Raw genomic sequence first — 24,150 nt, 5'->3', positions numbered from 1 at the left:
AATTAAAAATTTTGAATATTTTATCACCACTTGATACGTGTATTTTGTATAGTAAATATATACTGCAAACATAATTTGTATATTATTTAATAAATCGTGCAAACTTGACGGTTTATTTAGGAGTTTCCTCCGACGGTAGAAATTAAACTCCGAGTACCGTGTTTGTGCTTGAAAATAGCTTGAAAATATGATATATTGTTATTATTTTGACGCTAAATCAATATGTTATTATACAATTAACCATTATTAAATGTTAAAATCTAGTTATTAATGGTTTTAAAGTAATAGCCGATAGTATTGCTTTATCTCCAAAATAATGTAATTTTAGTATCAATATAACAAGCACACGCAAAGCCTTTATTCGCGACGTTGTAAATCTATTGTTTATATCATCTTCTCTTGTTGAAAACTGAAGATATTGCTTCCTTTCTGTAAAAAATTCGAGACTTTTACTACCAACGTCAAAAGGGTGAACGATTAAACCATGCTGGCAGAAGATATTGTTGCAACCGTAGTATGATCAATAAGAAACCGGTTCAAGACCAAATTTATGCGCGATACTCATTTGCCTGGTAGGGAGATTGGAGCTACTACGCGAACAAACGCATCCAGTCGCATTCCTCGATGATAAATTTCATTTGTGCTATGCAGAGAAGGAAACGTGGTTTGATTCGTAAGGGCTGAATGGGATGCCAGGGTGTTCGTGTCAACGTGAAGTGACAAAGTGCCGCACCGAGCTAACTAGTATATCCGCTTTTGGTAGAAGACCATCCGGCAAATGAATTCTAATATCGTACAGGGTATTTATTTGTATAATGTCTGTTGGCGACGAAACGTAGCGCAAATGCGGGAACGATAATTCAACTGATATTAATAATAACATAAACCTCAAAATGTTTACAGACCTCCGCCGCAAATACGAGTAGCGCGCGCGATAACGACGCGGTGATTTTTAATATTTAATAATACCGTAATAAAATAATGCCGCGCGACACACGTTCTATTTTTTCCGAAAGCTCTTCAAATGCGTTACTTAATATTTCATAATTTATATCCAATTTTTTGTTTGTTTGTTTTTTTTTTTTAATTCAACGAGAAAAGGGAACGAGCGCAGCGCGAAAGGTGACCACCGCTAATAACCTAGCGAAGTTAAAAATGTTTTACGGCTTACAGTCCATATGTATACTCGCGGTCATAACGGTGGTATAATTTTGAACACTGCTTCGTACTTTACGCCGCATCTGGTATTTTAATGTTACAACCGCGTTTTATGCCGCACGCACGGAAGCTGTGAACCTAAGCAATCCTTGCCGGGGTCTTAATATAGCACTTAATATCACGTCACACCGTGTTTGACGTTGCGCAAATTCCTCATGGCACATATAATATGCGGCGAAAAAAAGAAAAAAAACGTAATACAGAGTACGAGAGAAAAGTTGGAAGACATACGGGGACGGGCGTGCAACTAATATTAATAACGTGGCAAAGTTAAAAATGTTTACTGTGTATTACGGCTGATATGAGGGCCACGAGCGTGGCAGCAGGGTCCCTTATGATTGATTGCACGTCTCTACGTCTCTCGCTCTGACGCAGTATTCCTATGGATATTGCCTTAGTACGGCCCTGCCACGCTACGATCTACCTTCTACCTCCCACCTTCGTATCTGTAGAGACACCATACCGATCTATTCTACTCCGGACGAATCAAATCGCCTCGCCTCTACTTCTCTCTTCGTTACACTAAGAGTTAAAATCGTCTCGAAAGAATGCGGTCGAGTAACTCCGTTTTGGCGCGGAACTATGATTTTCTGTGTTTACCAATTTCAAGGAGGAGGAGAGATCAAATCGACACTACACTATTGAGAAATATCCCCAGCCCCGTCAAGTCAACGTCAATTGTACATCCAAGCAGTGTTCTGCTTGGAAAAAAAAAAAAAGATACGTCGCCTTTGTACGCGCGATGCGTAATAGCGTCGAGATGTAATGGCAATAATTATACGTTGTGATTAATAACCCAGTTATTAGAGTACTTCGCAATTTAGTAATCATGATCTTTATGCCAGGAAACATCTAAGCAGTTTTTGAGCTTATTAGATTGATATTAGTTACGCGTACTTTACGCATCGTGTCTCGCATTGAACTGGTTTTTGCGAAGTTAATGAACGGTCCAGGATCTCTAATTGAGGTTCTACTACGGATTAACGCTTGGAAAAACAAATCGGTTGGCAGGTTCGCTGCAAAAAGCAGTGATGTAATCGCAAAGTAAAACGCGCTCACGGATATAAAGACCTTAGAAAATGACACACTAGACGCTAGATCATTTAATTACGCTTAAAAAGCGCGAGCATTAACGGCTCGAATCGTGCACTTTTGCGTGCGCATCATGATTTACACCTGTTATATTTTTCCATGAATCCTTGAAGTCTCTGTTTTTACGCTCCGTACCATCGTTATTTCATCATCTCGAGAGAAATATGAAAATTATTTAATAATAAGTTTCATACGCTACCAGCAGCTGTATCAGACATGTATTTTATAAGTTTGTTGCATCAATCCGCCTCATAATCCACGACGAAAAGATTCATATATCATTAATAATCTTCTATTCAATTTTGCGCGATACTCATATCGGAATGGTTAAAAAGGAGACACAGAAGCGCGTCTGATTCCATCATCAATAAGAGAAGAGACACTTCATTCTTGATACGTATTCCTCAAGCGGACTCAACAGCTCGAACAAGATCATTCCTTACAAGTCTCTCCCTATTACGCTTTTAATCATCGGGCAAATTTGCGAGAGAAATCTCATTAATACACGTGTTCTCCTTGCTCAATGCACGTACGCAGGCTGGTTCCTTGACCTTTGTATAGCCTCTATACGTGTTTAGTAGCAACTGGTTGCAGTAGCAAGAATTAGCAATTAATCTTTCGGTTGGTGTTACGAATGGGGATAGGGAGCAACCTGGACGTAAGGGAGAGACGCGAAAAGAACGTAATAAAGAGAGGTATAAGAGCAGCGGAGAGCAAGAGTACAGGCAGAAGACTTATTGACCGCACGCAAATGCAAATGACACAACAATTAGGTCATTGTCTCGTCTTCCGGTTATTTAGTACTTAATGCAATTCGCTCCGATATAGTTTGTAACCTGCATTGATTACATTATCGACTACATTGACGTGTCTGATAAATATTAATAAATAGCCAGGTCTCATGACGCTAAACGATAAGCAACAAAGGATAAATTGCTGATCAGCTGCCTTTTGTCATATCCTATGAGTTTCGATATTCATGGTGCTTAAAAAGTAAGCGATAAGGATGAATTATTCATTAAATCAGTTTTCCTTTGTCGTATTCTCTATCAGTTTTGACATTCTCAAACAATAAGTAATACGGATTGGCATTTTGTTTTGTCATATTCCACGAGCTAAATGAAAGAACTCGTTGATGAGCGTATCGCACTAGAAACAGCAACACACATTGTTCCGTTCTCGTCTCATCGACAGTCCGACGCTGTCTTACAAAGGAACGGACAGCACGGGTAGTGTTAGTGGTAGGTCCCTCGGGAAGCTGCGATCTTTTCTTCCTCGCTCCCTCATATGGCAAACGGGAAGGCAAGCGAAGCCAGCGGAGAAGGAGGGATCGCATCTTGCTCCGTAGGACTCTCGCTCTCGCCACCGGGGCCCCGCTATTTATTTTCCAGGATTTCAGAGTCCGAAGCCATTAATCTCCGCTCCGCAGCGTCAGTAGAGCGCGTCAGGGCGACGTCGGGGTGCGTGGCGTCGCCGACGTCGCTCTGCTCTTAGCCGCAGCCTCGTGTACAGCGTTTGGAACCGCGCGCGCGGCCGTGAGGGGTGGGGTAGAGAGAAGGGAGAGAGCCGAGAGATGAGGTGTCGGTAGGAGAGGTCGAGGAAGTTGGTCAGAGTGGAGGGAAAAGGGACGTGTGGTCGGGACGAGTGGGGATCTAGCCTGGTTCGACGAGGAGCGGGGGAACAGAGAAAGCCCGGAGAGGGAGGTGCTGATGGCGGCGACGAGAGGGGAATAGTCGTATGGTAGAGTTATGCAAAAAATATCTGCCCACAAAAAGATCGGATAAAGAAGGTGCAGGATATTAGTGTATCCGAATTCGGCTCTGTCGCTGATGTCAGCCGATGATTTATCTCAGCGACGGTCGGCTCGACGCGGCATACCGTTTGAATTATACCACTTGACTTTGTTTAGAGCAAGACGTTTGTTAAATTACAGAGGAGCGATTCCCGAGCGAAAATTTCGCGTCGATCGGGAACCCACATTTTCATCACATAACGCAACCGTGTCCTTTTGTTGTGCAGACAGATAGGTGGATAAGCCACGTGAATACCGCTGTTGATTGAGAATCGCGCGAGCGTAATCAGGCCATTATTCTCTCGTTAATTAACATTGTGCTGCCTGAGCGCAAAGAAAGACGTTAAAGTCCCCGTCTGGATCCCGACCCTGAACCCCTTTTGTCCGTACACACTGAACACCACCCTCGTGTTCCGTCACCCTCTTTATTGTTTATCCCGCCTACTTATTACTTCAGCGTGATATCGTGATGCCAGATGCTGTACTCTAACCTCTTGATATTCTAATCGGCCAATTCTCATCTACGCCTCTCGTCACTTCCTCCCGTGCCGTTCGTTCGGCCGGGGATTCCCGGAATTCCTGACATCGGCGATAATTCTTAAATTCCTGCAGGATGAAAGAAGCGCAACGCCGTCGGCAGAACGTCCGGAAGAAATACTGTTGGAGGGCCGATTCTTTCATGAAGGGACGAGAGAAATTCCTTCTTTCAACAATCGCTATGTAGGGAGGGAGGCAAGAAATCGATAATGTTATTCTCGTTGATGGCTCATATTCTTCGAGTGATGTTACCGTATCAGACAACTCGTCCCGACGAAAGATTATTGGAAACAACTTCGAATTCTAATGTACCGTTTAAAAAAAGAAATACAAAAAAATGTTCATACTTAATAATATCACTCAAATATCCATATTTATTTCGCGTAAGCTTCTTTCTGTGAAATTTTCGTGTTCCGAGGTACAGTTATTTAGAGGAAAGATGTCACCTGAAATATGTTATTTATTCTATGTAATAAAATGCGACTTTCAGGTTGCTCGTTTTGAACTTGTGGTTTTGAGGCCGTAGCATAGCCCAGAATCTCGATATTATTACTATGTAAATCACTCCTTCTCCACGGTACGCTGACGCTCACGGTGACAGCCCCTGGAGTGCCCCGCGGTAGGATGGATGTGCCTAGGTTCTTATTAGATATTCCCGGGCATCACCCCACGATCTACAAACCTGTTCCGTCGTCCTGTATCGATACATGTTATATTCTCAGGAAGGGACTTTCTTTGCTGCAACTATGGGCATGTATCATAATTGAATGCGAAATTACGTTTGGTCCCGAAACGATAGTGACGTGTCGTTGCATTAGTTCGATGAAAGTCTTTTTTGTTCGCGCCCAATGGCGTATGTTATATCAGTTTTGTGTTGAATAAAATTTATCAATCTAAAGTAGTAAATTTTCTAAACGAAAATCGAACGTCAACAGCTTTGAGCTGTCACGAGAAGATATTGGGCGAGAGGAAACACCCAATTAGGATGCATTCCAACATATATTGTCAGTACTATTGCCGAAATTAGTGTGCACTTGAGCAATTTCAAAATTCCAAAATAGAGTATGCGACGAGTAGCAAGATGTAATTTTTTTCGTTAGTATCGGAAAGGGGTGAGTCGGACTGGCGACGCAGTTGAAAACGATTCGGCCGTTGGAGAAAGGGTGAAATTCTTCGATAGAATGTTGGGTGAGACGCGCGGCGCCACCCTGGTCCACCCGGCGAGCGAGTGACTACCAACATTAGTCCACTGACACCATTGACACTTTTATTAATGTTGCCCGAGGCACATCTCCCTCCGTCAGCCATCTTTACCGCCAGATTTTCCGCCGCCCTGAATGCAGTCACGATAGCGCCGGGATTTGTTCGTTTCCTCTCCCAGTTTTGCGGTCCTCCTTCTTTTTTCCGAGCATTATTGTATCCCTCGCGAGAGGAACAGGAACTGGCCTTTTCGTGTCTATCTCGTCTCCCGCGTCTCCCTTTCACGATTGTCCTCCTTTTCTCTTATCCATCGCTGTTCTTGTCGCCGCGACCCGTGCTACCCTCTCTTCTCGCCTGTTCATCCATTCCTGTGCTCTGGGACCTCGCGAGGGAGCGGCTCTCAAGTTACATTGAAAAATCCAGCGGACGGGAGAAAAATTGGCGATACCTATATCATCCATTGTGCTCGCCCTCTCCCTCTCTTTCCTAGCACGTGAAGCGTACCGCGCAGAAAAACCTGTGTATTTAACTAATGGCTCGCGTTTCAGATCTGCAAATGCTGTCTTGTGAAAATTTACGTTGAACTGAAATTGTTTTTCCACTTTATTTCTCACATGCTCTGATCTCACCTCGATTTCTGATATAATTAGCAATATAAAAAAGATGTCAGTTCTGTAGGGTTATATAATATTTATATGTGTTACGTGGATTTATGTTTCCGGTATCTGACGTGAACACGCTCTCGCAAAATAAGTTAGAAGTTTGTTGCCGGTAATACCAACTTCAAGCGGCTATGTGATTGGTGTAATTTCTGACGCGCGCGGACGTGGAAAATTTCTGAGTTCTCAGCAGGTTGTGGATGATATCGTGAACAAGTAAAACAATCGATATATAACACATAGATACGTGTGCGCAAATATATATATATATATATATATATATATATATATATACATATGTTATTTTAGTGTAGGTTAGTATGTGTGTAGCGGCACATGTCTCAAATTGTCGGGTCGTTTGTAATGATGATTCGATCAGACCGTTCATTCTCCTTGCAGCTTCCTACCCTTCGGTTTATCCCCAATGTATACTGCATTCTAGTCAACACCATCCCCGACAACGGGAGTTTCGTTTAGCTTCTGTTTAGCTTTTCGATAGCTTATCCGCGGATTTGTGACCACCGCTTGGTATCGTGGACTGCCTACTTATAAGATTTATTTCTCAGAAGTCAAGTCGTTCCCCTCATGCGGTGTTAATCGTCCGCTATAAACGAGACTCTCGACAAAGGGCACTCCTCCGAGACTATACATATCAATTTCCAATGCCGTTTTGTGCTAGAATTGCTCCACAGCGATGCAATGTAAATCGCGCGAAATATTTATAATTACAATATAATTATTGGTCGATATAATCTTGGTGATAATTTATCGCGGGAAACAATTGGATCGCTTTCAAAGGTAGCCTATCACTGCCGTGCAATGTTGAATAGCGGCAAAAGAATGATAAGCACTGCACAATAAAACCAAGTCGGACCAGGTTCTCTCGCGCTATCTCGCGGGGATAGGACCGTGTGCTGATGGATGACAAATGGCTCCTCCACGACGCGTCACTCTAGGCGCTGCTAGGGGCTCCTCCTATACGTGATCAACCATAGCTCTGGGTGACGTGAGAAGGGTAGGGGCATGACGTTGGGGTAGAAACCGGGGCGCAACGGGGGCTGCAATAGGATAGAACGCGGGTCGAAGAGAGGCAGAACGAGGGTGACGGAAGGGCGAGGAGAGGGATGGGGGTTGAACGGGTCGTCGGAGATAAAGTGGGACGTCTGATCCTCTGCCGAGGCGAGCAAAAAGATCCTCGCGCTTCGCGTCCCAGGAGACGGAAGCCGGGAACGAGAAAAACTCCCCCAAGCCACGTCGACCACCCCCTCCTGCCTCCCCATCGCCCTCGCCCACTCTCTTCGCTCTTCCATCGTCCTTCCTTCTCTTCTTTCAACTCACACTATGGCCAACACCGACCTAGCCGACGCTTTCATCCACCTTTTCCGCAACGAACCGTCGCCGAACAGGAAGAAAGAAACTTCGAAGGGAAAGAATCTGCGTTATACCTTATCTCCGTGATGGTGGGTCATTAATTAGCGCCGGCCAATCGCTCGAGGATCATGTGATCACATACGCGAGTGTTATCGCGAAATATTTCCCGACCGTTATGCCTTCACGATCGATACGTTTACATGAGCCACCCTTTGAAGCCAAGGAAAATATTTTATTCCATATTTCCCTAATTTTTTTTATTAATCTCGCGGATGAAGCTCGTGCAGAAAGATTCAGCGAGCGGAATTGACGTTTTCGCTATGCGCGTCACACACACACACATCGCCACGAAGACCTTAAAAGATGGATGATACGTAGCGTGGACCTCCATCATGAGCGACACGTCAGGCGTATGAATTCTTCTTGATTGCTGGGCCGGCTGTAAGCATAACGAGCCACCCGCTGCGTCCATCAACTACACACCGGTCAATTCATTTCGGATACATGCTCGCGCCCGAATATGTACACACATACATATGCATGTGCACACATGGTCGCGTGTATCCCATGTACGCATACATACGCACGAGCATAGACAGCGTATGCACACACGAGATATGTATCGGTTGGTGCATTCTGCAGTCCCGACATGCTCGCAGCGTGTACTTACGTGCCAGATAGACCTGCTGGGTTGACGCCTAACCCGTCTACCGACGGTATACGGCGTCCATTTTGTTTGATTTCTTGATTTAAATCTTCGCCAGAGCCTAAGTTAGGGGTAGACGTCGCTTTGATCGACGACTTGTCTCGTCAGAGGATGAGTGGTGGGCTTTGGCCGAAACTAGAGTTTCAACACCGACCGCCAGTTTACATGAGCTGTTCGAAAGAGAAGGATAATGTATCGCCGCCCTCTCTGTGTCTGGCATGTGATGCTAAATTTCCTAGAGCATAGTCTTCTTCTTCTTAGCTCTGGTAAAAGGCACAAAGGAATTAATAGCATTCAATTATCCTCTTCCTCTTGATAACTAATAAGCAGCAATCTCTTTCACATTCTGCGAGTTCCGCTCAGTTGAGTAATATAATAAATAAAATTGGACTTGAAGAATATATGACAATTGCATCGTTTAATTCTCGATTTCCTCTGTCATTTCACGACAGTGAAGTCTAGCTTATCTGGCGCCTCATCCCGTCGTATTGTCGAGATAACTTAAAAATGACCAAGTAATCGAGAATATCCACCGTAATGACGTGACTGACACTTGCATCCACGGTGGATTAAGATTCAGCCCAAGCGGCAGATGAGATTCTTTGACCGAGAATGAAGCCGTTATAAAACTAATCATTAAATACCTATTTGTCCTTTTAGCGCACGGGGCATCTTGTGTGTAATTTGCAGACGAGATACGACTAGCGCACTACGCCTTTCGGTTTGCTCGTATCAATTACCTCATACACACAGCGGACTAGCTTCAAAAACGCAATAAAGACATTTAACATTGAAGTTTATTACAGGTGAATGGTGTATAAAAGGGGCTCCAACACTCGATCCTGGCGAAGGGCTTAATATTTTACCTGTCTCATTTTCGCTGCTCGTAAACTATTCATTTACCGCGGCTATAATCTTGATCGAAACTACGGATTATTATCCTTCTTGTACCATCATCTTACCTTTTTCCGCCTTTCTACCCGATACTCATCCGCACCCTACCAATCTTTCCGCACGTTGTACACGTTTAATTTTTCTCCAGGGGCGGATGCGCCGCCCAGAAACATGCGCTGTTTACGACACGTCGTATTTTGACCAGCTGCTCAGCATACATATGCACACGCATACGCACACACACTCAAAGTAGTTTATAAAATATATGTTAAATATATCGTGCGAGACACACGCGAACAAAAAGACATATCTGTCTTTTATATAATTGGCGGATGTAACAATAATATTTTGGGCAGTAGACTATTTATGTATTCCTTGTGATTGTGTTAAAAAGCATGTAGATCTTAAGAGAAAGAGAGTAACGATACAGTAATAATAATAATAATACACCAAATGGATACTTTGAGAGATTAACATAAGCAGAGATCTTCAATTTTACGCTATGCACGATCATTCATTGATAAAATTATATCGGAAAGGAAGATATAGATATAGATAAAGATGTATGTACCAGTTTAACTGACAATCTGCATAATATATATTGAAGCTTATTATTATGAGAACCGATGCTACGCGGTCTTTACTTACTGGTCTGGCTTTCATCTAAATTATACAGGTCGCCTAATGTCTTAACTGAAAACGGCTCCGAATCATTATCATAATTTTGGCATTTCCCGTCGTTCCTGTTTTCGCGGCCACACCCGCAATCTTCTTTCTGGGTGGTGTTGCAAGTTATTGCTGGTTTTATCGGCGATTGAGATATCGTGCATACATGCTCTTTTTTTAGATAAAATACGCTTTTATGTTGCGTCTTTCAGTTCTAATTTCATGTGGGATATACATGTATGAGATTTCAGCTGTTACGTCTGTTACGCAATATTTCGCTATTTGTCCAGATTGTCGTTATCACGATGATTTTGTATCTCGTATTTATCGTTCGTGATATGAACGGGACATGAAAGTTTACGACGAAGTAATCCAACTGACGCGCGAATGATTTCATTTCTCGTTCGGTATAATCAGTGCCTAAAACAACTTAACCCATGGTTTTCAATTTACGTCCTCTCTTCACACGTAGCCTGTAACAGAGGTACGGTCTATGGCAATGTGAGCCCCAACTATGCAAATTCCGCCCCCGTCTGAAGGTCCCCTTGCTCGGTCAGACATGATTAAACACAAAACGCCGTTGTTTCAACCCCTTCCTGCGGCGCTCCCACAGATACCACGGTAGAATTCCGCGGCATACTCATCCAATCCCTAGGATTCAATCCCCAGTTTAAACACTAACTCCGAAAACTCGATGGCCTCGCCTTTCCTGTTATTCAATAATACCGTCTATAACCGCCTTCTCTGGCGGTTTCCCCCGCCTTTATCGAATTTCCCGGCAAGCCGCGCTCGATAAGAATTCTGTCGCGTTCTGATTCCATCTGGCATTCCTCGGCGCACCCCTTAATCGCCATCCGAAGGATGGCCTAATGATAAATCTCCGTCGTTAATTCAAATTATTGCACAACGAGTCAAGTTATCATCGTAAATGTACCGCAATGATCTAATTATTTGTTACGGAACGGAGGGCGAAAATTAAACAGGCGTTTATCTTTTCCACTCGAGCGGAGAGCCATCGTTGAATGATATATGGAAAAGAGACGTTTCGCGATGAAATCCAGGAGGAGAGGAGGGGGGAGGGGAGGGAATGATCGCGCGAGGAAAGATTCATATGACTTCGGTTTACGTCGGTATACAATATAAAGTTAACACGCGCATGAACGCATTCGAAGCCCGTTTACCACGGTAATATAACATTTCGCTCCGCCCGTTCTAAATCTCACGACACGTGTCCAGATATTCAGGAGCAGATTGTTTCGTTGTAAACGGCAATATAACGACCCCGTTTAAACCGCTAAATGGATCGTCTCTCTCTCTATACATATACATGTATCTCTTTAACTGTTATGTTATGGCGACTCCCCGGCTGCGCCGCTGTACATCCCCTTATAGCATCGCGTTTACGTTTACGAGCACCACCGCTGACGTTTACGAGCCACCGGCTGACGTACGAGCCACTTGCTGCTCTCTTGCTTTCATTGCTCGAGCTCACGCTTTAGTGTTTCGCCACCGTCGCTCTTGATTTCCGGGACGGGTGGAGCGATTTTATTGTTGCTACATTGAGTCCCAATCGCGTCGCTGTCGCATCTCAAACGCTGACGCTCGATTCGCAGTAACGACGTGGCCCTGATACGTTATCTCGTCCTTGCACACAGATACGTCATAATAGCCTGAACTAGTGACGCAATAGTGACTGCGGGATTGCTCGATCCCTCCACATCGTGTTCATACGTTTATGCATCGTGAATGTTAATTGCTCGAGGAAACGGCGACGATACCTCAGCTATTGTTCGGAAATAGAAATATTTGTTACGAAAAGAAATATTTGTTAAGAAAAGAATTAGCTATTCTTTAGAAGGCAGCAAGAATCTGTATATGGTGGCCCGTTGTAACGTATGGATACCTGAGAATGTAACCGCCAATAGGCATACATCTAGCTATAAAACCGAGGTAGCAGCAAAACTTTTTATTACAGCAGCAAATTTTTAATTACATCAATAAATACATTTTGAGCAATTAACTGCAGCGGAGAAATCTTTTTTTTCCGTGTAAAACACAAAATCACGTATAAGAGGCAAATCAATATTTTATATGCTTATTACTTCGTCGATCAATAAATCATAATACACGAAAGAGTGCACTTAAAATCCCTAGTGACTTTAGATCTAACAAGTAACCAGATGTTACTAACGTTTAGCGTGTGCCCAATCCAGTGTTCCATAAGAACTTTATTTCGTTGTAAATTTTTTTGTCCTATTTGTGTCTTTTTATGTTAATTTTTCCTTTGTGTTCTTAATCTCCTGTCTCGAATTCGGAACAAGAAGTTGACCTCCAATACAAAGCCGTATAGACAAACATGAAAAGTGGAAAGACGAAAATGCCAGCTTTACAGGAAGCTGGCCTTGGAATCTATTCACGCAAGCAGTCTCTGTGTACAAATTCGAGTGATTTATGTTCTCGGGCGCATCTTATTGCCTCACACTATGCCTCGCATGGTATGTTTGTAAGATATACTATGACGTAACCGCGTCAGAATTGTAAGCCCTACCTACCTAATGTTGCAACACGGTAGAGTAGCACATGTTACGCACCTTTTGTCTTTGTTGTTCCCTTCCTGCCACTCCGGTGAAATTTATGAGCGGTAGGCGTCTTAGCAAAAACAAGAAAAGTGTTAGGAATTGTGTACTCATCCCGGGCGGCCGAAACGACGGCAAAGAAGGGTAAGTACCTAGGATCAAGGATGGGCTTGGCTGTGCCGCCATGTTTCTAAAATACGGCTGTTACGTTTATCGCTGTATCTCCACCATGAACTGATGATATTTGATTCCTATCGTCTATCATGTCTCGTTTTCAACGAGTACGGCACGAGGACTCCTTCCGACAATTTTCTTTTCGAAATGACAACGTGATTGCAGATCCGTTTACAACGCTGACATCTACGCTATACGGATATACTCGAGGACTATACCATTGACTCTTTGACTCGCACGTTTGTTTGCCCTTGAACGTGTCTTCATCGCAATATTCCACGCACCTGTAAATTACACGCGTTACACCGGCATTACGCCGTCGATTAGTCAGTTTTAGTAGAGCAGTTCGGAACTAGTACGTTAACATCGCGCGAATAAACCGCGCGATCGTAATCATTATGTCAGGTTAATTAGTTGTCATTAGTACTCGGTGTAGTTGAATTAATAATCACTCCGCTCTACGTCGACCATCCCTGTTTGCCTCAAATAAAGATACGACAGGTCGTGTCCCTGAATGTGGCGGATGTCGAGGGGTTAGTTCCTTGACTGATGAAGCATCCTCAACGTTAATTATCTCCTCCGCTGTTAACCATCCGACACGTGACGTCATCATTCTCGTCACATCCGCCGCTTCGCCTTCTTCTGTCATTAACTCGCGAAACGTGGAAAGCTTTCTCAAAAGTGCACCTTTGCTTTAACGACGCGTCGCAACGTGGCTCGCGCTTCGCCCAGACGCATTACGGCATCATCTTGCAAATATACAGCACGGCCCTTGCTGCACCTAAACTACGTGTATTAAGCCCCGATTGTCCCTTGCATTATAATGATCCTGTCGATCTCGACGAAACTGGAGAATGCAGCTGCACTGTTACTTGCCGAATCGTTGCTCTCGCATCGTCGCAATGTAGCTGCTGTTAGTCGTCGTTATCCGATGAACATTAACAGCCGGCCTGAAGCTAAGCCTGAACGCGCATACACGGATTTCTCGAAGCGTTATCAGAATCAATCGCGGCCGATGCGAGAACGCAAATTGATTGTACGAACAATCTCGCGGAGTTACACTTTCATCGGATCGGTCTCGTTGCCAGATTTATGACAATGAGGGGTCGGGAAAGAAAGGGACCCTCGAAGTGAAATGTCGATGAAACGGACTTTTTCCTTTCCCCGGCACTGATAAATCGAAAAGAAATACGGACGATTGATTCACTCCTACGTAACGCGGACTCTTGTGAAAACAGTGGGAACATCACAGCGATAGGATAAAGGATAATATTTTCTTTGCTTCTATAGCGACACTCTCTTCCAACAGAGAGCGGCGACTAAGGATTCACGTATTCACGCACACGCACGCGACGTGTTCCTCACCCTTCGCGTATAAGCCTATTCGCAAGCTGCGCGTCTACGCAAACGGTCGGAAGATCCAAACAATAAGTCGACGTTGCGGTTGCTTTTATTTTTTGAACAATGGAGAAATACGGGCGACATGTCGGATGTACTTCCGGAGGAGGATTCCAGCCTCTCCGCCCCCCGTATCTTCGTCTACCGCTTTTTCCTGTTTCATCCCCCTTGCTATTCATGTGTGTTCCGTTTTACATCGCATCTTTGTTTCATTTTTTTCCCTTGCACATACTTTCCCTCCCGTTATAACATTCATTTTTGTGCTCGATGATGAATTGTTTTGTTAATTGTAAAATTATATTCATACTCTCAAATGATCGCGTACACCGCATATGCATATCGATTGCTTACATTTTGCAAATTTATTGGAGCGAAGTTTCACTCGGAAAGTAAAGTATAGAGTCAGAATCTACTAACATTGAGTGAAACAGTCACTCTTGCAATTTTTAATGGCAGTATTTTCACTCTCGCTTCAAATGTAACATCTTACACTTGTCTTGAGTGGGATTCCACTTCAAGAAATCAAGAGAGTATTTATACTTTATTCGTAGTGCGTTATACTCTTAACACATACTGAGTAAAAATGTATGTTCGAATGTAAGAATTACAACCATTTTTGTAATAAATGTTACAATATTACTAATGATACTAACATTACACGCATATTGCTACTACTTTTTTTATCAGAGCAACAAAAAGATACAGTTGATTCCGGAAATAACTAAGTTTTCCCTGGGATTAGGCTTTTTTTTTCTTAGGGCAGAAATCAAGAGAGTATTTATACTTTATTCGTAGTGCGTTATACTCTTAACACATACTGAGTAAAAATGTATGTTCGAATGTAAGAATTACAACCATTTTTGTAATAAATGTTACAATATTACTAATGATACTAACATTACACGCATATTGCTACTACTTTTTTTATCAGAGCAACAAAAAGATACAGTTGATTCCGGAAATAACTAAGTTTTCCCTGGGATTAGGCTTTTTTTTTTCTTAAGGCAGAAGCCTGATGTATTTTTCTCCATTTGCTCCTGTTGTCCATCCATCGTATCTCGGCCCCTGCTCCCTCGGTTCCCCTCGTCAGCGGCCGATTCTGTATCAAGCTTAGCCCTAGGAATCTCATGACTCATTGCTGCCGCGATGAATGATCCATCTCTTCCTTTGGCGCATCGTCTTGGTGGTAGTACCGAGACAACCGGGCAGAACATCGAAATGGAGCCGACAGTCACCGGCATGTACCACATTCGCGGTCGGCGAAACCGTTGTCGCTCCTTCTTTTTCGACTGCGAGCGCCGGGGAATACGAGAAAACGTTTCCCAGACGCTGTACACCGCGGCGCGGCATTTTCATTATATTTAATAAGGCGAAAGCTTGTTTAGAGTTTGTTTGTGTATCACACCGGGGAGAATTAATTCTCCCACGATGAGTTTTCGTAACTTCGGCAAGCTGGCGACACTTTTTCTAGGACAGCGATATTCAGTTTTGCGTTCTTCGCCGTATCTCCGCTTTCTAGTTTTGGTGACATTAACCCGGTGATTTATTCACGCCGTGATGATCTATCTCTTCCGCTGATACCTATACCAATCTGGGGGGGGCCGAAGGATCGACCAAACCGTCCCGAAAACCGAAGTGAAGCTGAGCGCTGGTAACGCGCGCGGCATATTTCGGGATGATATAGTGCCCCTTCGACGAAAACTATTTATCTAGTGAAAGCTTTTTACGCGATTTAATTTTCTATCTCATAGTTCATCGAGCATACTGCGCGACACAAAATGTATCGCTCTGTATCGCAAAGCAATATCGCCGTGATCAGTTAAATCAAGGCGTACAAATTGAGTGGGAAAGCACTTTTTGTCTTTGCATCCGCTGCAACGCTGTCGCGAGTATTTTAATGCGAAGCAAAAGTTGCCGTAACGTTAGTAGCGGAGTTCTGCGAGATACAGTCCGCTCTTCATTGAATTTCACTTCGGCGGACTGATCACGGTGTATCGTACAAAGCCGGTTAACTGCTGGATTGCTGGTACAGACCGGTCATGCAGGATGCTGTGTATCCTCACTACCTGTTATCTTCTTTCATTTCTACAAGGAACAACCGCTCGAAGCTCACGAGGCTTCGACCATCGGCTCGCTCCGAAACGGGCAACGTATCACATGTTGCAAAATGTAATTTCAGCTAGTGTTAATGACGCAATTTTACATCATCTCGGTGAAAAAAATGTTTAATTGAAGTTGCTAATAATATCCTCGTAGCGTCTCCCTCCCTCCTTCCCTACGCCGTTGCTTTCCTTTTCTCTTTTAACATAATTCGTAAAATATTTGTGCATTAAGAAATCAGAGAGCTGCGTGAAAAACCGTTCGTTTATAATACAGGGAGGGGGAAGGGGAAGGGAGGGGGGGAGAATATCGGTACGCTTAAAATATTTAATGATCCCCGACGGGATCAATAGATTCTTTAGTCGTGTCACGAGACGCGCGTGGTAAACCAGGTCTGAGCTACAAAGTGCAGATTATTACGCAGGCTGTAATTTTGCAAAATGGATTGGTTCCGAATAAAAAGGGAAAAAGAAAAAAATTTCGCCGACCGTTCCTCCAAAATGTCTTGCAATTTTCTCTCTTCCCGTCGCCACCATGCAGAAATTACCAGGTGGAAAATTTTTTTTCGAGCCTTCCGTCGATTGGCCGCCTCGGCACAGGTAGAGCCTCCGACATCATCGCCGAAAAGCATGCTTAACGATTTGCCTAGGTGATCGCCCTTAACCAGCGTCCGGCTGATTTCGATGATTAATTTTCGTTCGGAGTGGCCATGCCGCGTGTGTGTGGCTGTGCGCTCTCAAATGTATGTGTTCAGATCGAACGCGAAGGCGAGCAGTCGATGTTAAGTAGTAGGTCGTACCTTGGGCGTATATTTCCGACCGTACCTTATTACGGTCCCTTCATATCCCGAAACGCTTACTTTCATAGCAAATAAGCGCCGATCCACTTTACTTTGCGCGGGACGCTCCTTTCCGAGGGACGTTGTTTCTGCTGGATGTGTTAATAGTAGACCTGTGCAACTATGCACGAAATGCGGGTCATGCGATGTGAGGCCTAATAGGTCGCGATAAACTTTGCTGCGCGGTGCATCGGACAAAGAACGGGCGAAATTGACGCGTGCAATTTTCTGGACGTCAAGACCTTCCCCCGTGTTCGGGTATGAAGTACGGTTCCATTAATCAATGTATGTACATTGTCGCGTTGAACGGCCCACGTCTAACACGGCGTATGATTATCTGGAATAAAGTATCTCGCAACAAATCACTTCCTCGTCAGGAGTCGTTTAACTGACTACATAAAATCACGGCTGCATTGTATATTATAATACCGAATAGGCGTGGTTTCAAACGCGCGATGCGAAACATCGTTATTAGTTAGTTCAGGCTACTTCGTATCACTTGCTATTATTCTATCTAGCTTCGAGCTACAGTCTTCACAGCTTAGAAACACATCTGCCTCTGGATCAACTTGGCATAATTGAATTCTTTTTGTAATCTCGGAACACAACGTAACATGCAGAAAGATTCAAATCTGCAGAAAGTTCCGCGATATTTTTATCATATCATAGAACCCAAGATTATAGTTATTAAGTTCGATTACGCGTTGGAAAATTACGTCTTCTAGATATATTTTCTACAAAATAAAGACGTCAAGAGCGAATAGGTTAAGGTTGGGTTGGGTTCGAATCAAATATTACGGACAGTTGATGGGCGCACATTGTTGATCGCGTAATTAACCTGAGCTTATCGTTTTGAAATAATCCTTAATAAAATGTGAGGCAGACAGCTTCATTCAAGACTTCGATCTCTAGTAATACTGAGACTCAATACGTCTCGTAGCCTCTTAGAGTGTGTATTCTAGAATGTACTAACAGTACTGAAAATTTATAAACTCTAGAGATATTCAGTATTGTCATCACATTTCAGAACATAGCTCTAATAGTGTGTGACGCCGTGAATATTCGTGACAAATGCAGTTCAATGTTGGCCAATGCATCGGTCACAAAATTCGGACTATTGTTGAATCAATATGAGTCAAATTCATGAAACAATATAAGAGTTCGCATATGCAATTCGGCCGATGTAACATTCGCCAACGGCAAGGAACATTTGCTATTTCACATACAGCCGGCTTTACATGCGAACGCAAGCAGTTAAACTTGTCGTAATTGGTCTGACCACGGATAATGGTCAGTTAACGGTAGCCCTTTGAGCAACGAATTGCTGTGCAGCCTTCACGACGTCGTCGTGTTTAATCGACGAAAGTCCCTAACGCTTTTTCGCGATATTACGCACATATATCTATTCACACGTGTACATACATTTTTTGCCAAGGTTCATGGCCGTTAGACGCACGGTGGTCATTTGTCGTGTGCGCGCATGTGAAAATACGACGGAAATATTTCACTTTTCGTAGCGTTCACGCGCCCCGACGACAGCGTCGCGGTGCTACGTCACGAGACATTCATTTCGAAATACGTATACCGGTGCGTCCAGGGCCCGGAGAGTAGCCTTAATAAATGTAGAAGCATTTATAAAAGCAGCAAGATGCGAATGTTCCCCTTTCTACCTTGTTCCCCTCTCACCCTCTCCCCCCCCTCTCACTCTCTCTCTCTCTCTCCCACTCTTTCATTTCCTTATACATACGCGACGCGATGCAAAATACCACATTGAAAAACGCCGATAAGGTATGACGTTCGAGAAAGATGAAAAAAACTTTTCTCCCGTGCTTGTTTCTTCTTTTTTTTTCTTGACACAGCGCGTCGTGTAAGCTCGCGAGGTTCGCGTGTCGCTTTAAATCTCTTATAAATCTTTTTTTTTTCCGGGAAGAGACGTCTATGACGAGCAGGAGATTTAAATTGAACAAAAACACTCGCTCGTTCAACGATAACAGTCTGCAACGTCATAATTCTAACGTAGCGCCGGACGAATGGGAAACTAAGTTTAGCGTGTAGCGTAATTAGCACTTCCTAATGAAGACAAAATATTTCGTTGATTCTAGATAACTTGATCTTATCTCAGGCGTTGAGTAACGATTCGCGAATGAATTATAGTTGCATGCAACATTATAGTGCTTTTCTTACGTGTGCATTATGCAAATACGTACACATCGCGCGGCGGCGCGCTCGCGCGCGCAAATTACCCTTTGCCATATAGCTATTTGGTTTTTTCGCGTAAGAGTGCTCCGAGTGAACAAGTTGTCGCGCCGAATAATACTCAGAAATACGAGAGGGAACTTGAAGCGACCGCGAGCCAGCGCAAATGTATTTGTAATTGCCGCGATACCCCCAGAACATTCCTGTACGCGTCGTCGTGGCCGACAGGCTGCGTCGCGAATGAAGGATTAATACTTAATGAAACGTACGGGCCGTTTGCGCTTCGGGAAAATGTACCGAGGTGTACATTAAAAATGAGCTGCCGTCTGATGACGAGGAAACTTCGTCGAGCCGAGCACCGTCCGTAAACTGTCGAGGACACGCGACACTCTTTCGAATGGCCGTAATTGCGCCCCTGGCAGCGCCGCGATATCTCAAAACAATGTCGTTATCTGCGCGTTTCGGGCGCAATCTCCGACACTTGGCAGCGCGCACGGCAACGGCACGGCACTACCGGCCGAAAAATAACAGAAAAGCGTGCGTTCGACCGTGCGACGGCGGTGTCGGCGCGACGATTCATTACGGAATAGTTAAATCAGAATTGCGGCGGTGCGCGCCGTTCATCGGAAACGCGCTCGTCGAAGACACGCATGTAATGCGATTCGCGTCACGCGTGAACTGCGCACATGCTTGGGCGAACGCGCGCGTGCACGCGTGCACGCCACGCACGTACACGCGCGTGTCGCGCGTGTACGTGTGTTTATGCATTTGCGCGCACGCACACGCGCGCGTAAGTGCAGATACAACGCGGCCAGACAGAACGAGTCGGTATTAATAGAAGTGTAGTTCGATGCGGAGTCGTTGCCGGCCGACGGCAACGGCGTGTGTTTGTGCGCGATCATACACTGAAAAATATGTATTCGCCGGCGCGTACGCGCGTGTGTATGCACGCAACGTTTTGGCGACACACGGCGATACGCGCGCCGGCACGGGAAACGAAGTGATATTAATAGAAACGCGGTTCGACGGCTAGTTGTTGTCGGCGACTGCCGAGCGAGACTCACGAACGAGACGGGATCGTTAATACACAGAGCGATTTTTCGAAAGCAATCCGCCGAATGCAAGCGCCGCCGGAGCGCTCGAAACGTGCGCCGGCCGCGGGATCCACCGTCGCCATGTTCCGACGGCCGACGGTGCGCCATGTTGGGATGTCGCAGTTCCAATTCGCTTAATCGAGTGCATCGGACCGCTCTTGTATCATCAGGTGCATGCGATAGGCGCTTTTTTTTCCCCTCTTCTGTTCTCTTCTTTTCCAAAAGCGTTCGCTGACGTCTCTCGAGAATGAACGTTGCGCAGGGTGTGTTAAGCGGGTAAGCCTCGGCAAAGTGCGTACACCGGGGCGTTACAAGTGCCCTAACAAAGTAGCTAAGGTTACATTTCTTAAGCTCACGCGTGTACGCTCGGAAATCGTACAGAACGCCCCAGAAAACAAGTGTTAAGGCGACGCCTCTTGTACATTAAACGTCAATGAGGTCTGGTCAGTTATTAAATTTAGGGTTAATGGATATTGTCAACTTTGTGCGTAAATACTGATATCGTGCGTTGTAACTACTGATTATACGAAGAAACGGGACAATGACTCAAACTAACATTTGAGTGTATATTCAATAGTAACGAAAGTTTGAGTTGCAGAGGGAAGGAAAAGAAAAAAGATTGCAATACAATTTCTACTTATATTTCGTCCAGCTTTTAATGTTATTTTTTCATTGCCGCTTCATTAATCGACTGTAAATTGAAGATTTAACAAAGAGACTTTACATGAAGATCAACAATTTACGTGATATATTGTTGCGCTGCCGATTTTCGAAGTTGCACAAGCGACTGATACTGATATGCCCCATATGTGATCCGACGGACAATGAATGAGTTACGTGCACGGTTTTAATGTGCTTATAGAAAGAAGCTCGGAAATATATCATAAATAAATGGTATGAATACTTCAGTAAAATGATAAAGCAGGGAATAATATGTGTGTTTGTCACGATTCAATTAATCACTGGATGACCTAACCTAACCTAGTCTAACCTTCAATTCTAATCTCCCAAATATTTGTAAACATGTCAGTTATTGAAAGCTCTTGCGGAACGCGATTTTTCAGTATATTCTACTAATATAATTCTATTAATATAACTCTACTGATATAACTCTAATAAAAATAACTTCATCACAATGTTGCGCGCGATATTTGGCACGTAACATATTACTGTGTTAATTTATGTTTTTAATACAACGTAAGTAACGATCTGCCGTTGCGTCAATTAACAGTATGCTGGAATTAACGATGTCGAAACAACGAGACACGAGACGTCTTTCGCGACTTCTTCAAGCGAATAATTCTATAAGCGCACCTGTACAACAATGATAGTAATTTGGCCACTCGTTTTGCTTTACAAAGTGCAGTGTCGCGTCGCTAGCAATTTTGCGATTGTCCCGACGAAAGTAGCCGAACGAGCACTCTTTCAAAATATTAATCAAGACCAAACCCCTCAACAAATGTACATGCCTAAGCGAAAACGAATAAAGGGAGAGTATTTACGAAAGCAGTGCGTACCACGTGTGCGTCATAAATCATTTCACTGACTCCTCTAATTATAAGTATGACTATCGCCGCTATCGCTTCGTCGTGCATATGATGCCGGAGGGTACAGTAACACTGAGTTTCCTTACGATAATTTCGCCTTTTTCTTCACAAGCGGAACAAAAAGCACGCAAAAAGAGCCGACAGAAAGGTTTTATGTGAAGTGAGGGATTGGTTTACCGAGAATGTCAAAACATTTTATCGTGAGTGAGAGATCTCTTCTCTTCTCTTTCTCACTAGATCACCACTAAGGTCATTTCAAATTCTTCTAAAAGTGAATTCCTTGGAAGTGCGGATATTCCTCTTTATAACGACATCAGGTCCCTCAAAACGTAGAGACTGCAGGTTATAACTTAATTAAAGAACTCGCGAGTTGTGCGCGAGGCAACGAAGCTATGTACAGAAATTCGTATCTATAAATTTACCAGATTTTCGCAGAAACGTGAAAATTGGTGTCGCGTAGTGTACGCGTAGATTTCGAAATATTTTCAATAACTACTGTGCCGGTATTAGCATTATACGCCCGCACCCTCCCGCCTATCGGGAGATATATCGTACCTCCCAAAATATTACTTCCCGTACGTCATGTGTGTACATAGCCGCTCCATAGATATCATGCGCCATTATCGGTGCCGCATCGAAACCTAACCTAACGCCGGAACTTTAATCGCCGATGCTCCGAATGAAAATTAATTGCCAACGTTGTTTTGTCAGACCTCGCGCGACAAAAATCGATCCGTCGCGCGCACTAAGACGCGCTATTTTAAAAACGAAACGTCTGTTTTATTAATTTATCAGATATAATACCTGTAGGAACATTTAACATTAACTGTCAAAGTTCTGATGAGGCGATTAATGTGCTGGTAGTTGAGTCCTTTTGCGCAATTCTGAGCTCCACTTAAAAAAAAAAAAAATGTACACACCAATGTTTCACACACATTCAACGTCGGGACGGAGTTATCAGATAAACCGTACAGGTTATCAAACTGAACATCCGCACACTCACGAATTTTACTCACAACTGAGACAGTCGCTCCTCTGTTGGTTCCGGACCAGAACCCTTAAGCTCCAGTTCAACCTTGAATTTCGTGATTTACGCATACAGGCAAGTGTTCGAAGATACATTCGACCCGCCTTTTGAGGCCGAGGTAGTAAATCAAAACGTATAAGAGTTCGTCTATTCTGGTTACGTCGAAACTAGCAGAGAATGGCGTAAAGTAGAAGAGAAGTACAAACCGGGAGAGAGAAGCAGAAGAGCAGAAATAAGATCAAATCGGGCAGAAGCAAGGGAGGGCGAGGCGAACTAGGCAATCGAATTGAACAGTGTAGATATTAAAAGAGGCTGGGCTGAAGTGGTATAAATAAACCCGCAGACAGATTGCATGAACGGGAAGAGCTCGGAATTAAATAGATATTCGAAGAGCATCTTAGAAATTGCGCTATTATTATTATTATTATCATATGTACGGAACAAGTATTTGAAATATCGGTATGACGCACCAATAAAAATTTAATGCTGTTTTATGGATTCTAATTATCATTATTTAAATGAGATGTCAAACGACGTTCTCTGCGGCCACGAATAGAATTATATTCTATAGATTTTTAATTAACGAATCAATATAGGAAGAACAGTTTACAAATATTCACGAAATATTGTTATGGATAGAGATGAACTGTTAGTAGTTGGTAAAATATGATTAATCGATCACACAAATCAAATTATTAAATCATCTTTAAATAATCATCGAGTAGTATCTAGAATTTTCATTAACACGTTCGCTATCAGTTTATTTGGATATTTCTCCTGACAGCACATCTCGTATTTTTTTTACGTAATTTTGTAAAACAAACTCTGCTTGAAGATATGAATATAAAAATTTTTACCGTCACACATATGTTACGCTAGTGAGAGATCGTTGCGTCACACGTATTAAGCGATTAATTATTTACAAATTTATTTGAATATATAAAATTGCAGTGAAGCATTAAATGAAAAGCAAATTGGACATTTCAGGAAATATTATATAAATTATAGAACCTCTCTCTCTCTCTCTCTCTCTCTCTCTCTCTCTCTCTCTCTCTCTCTCTCTCT

At 43.5% G+C, this 24,150-nt stretch overlaps 1 long non-coding RNA gene across 1 annotated transcript in view; it reads left to right on the top strand.

The window, feature by feature from the left end:
- Nucleotides 1-24,150, top strand: part of LOC116840976 — an 81,233-nt gene that overhangs the window by 7,441 nt on the left and 49,642 nt on the right. The gene's annotated exons all lie outside the window — the stretch shown is intronic.

This window comes from Odontomachus brunneus, unplaced genomic scaffold, assembly GCF_010583005.1.
Source record: "Odontomachus brunneus isolate Ranch 3 - 2012 unplaced genomic scaffold, Obru_v1 Obru_scaffold_013, whole genome shotgun sequence".
Classification (NCBI taxonomy): Eukaryota; Metazoa; Arthropoda; class Insecta; order Hymenoptera; family Formicidae; genus Odontomachus; species Odontomachus brunneus.
The sequence above is the reverse complement of the archived record's forward strand: the minus strand, read 5'-3'. Positions and strand labels throughout refer to the sequence as shown.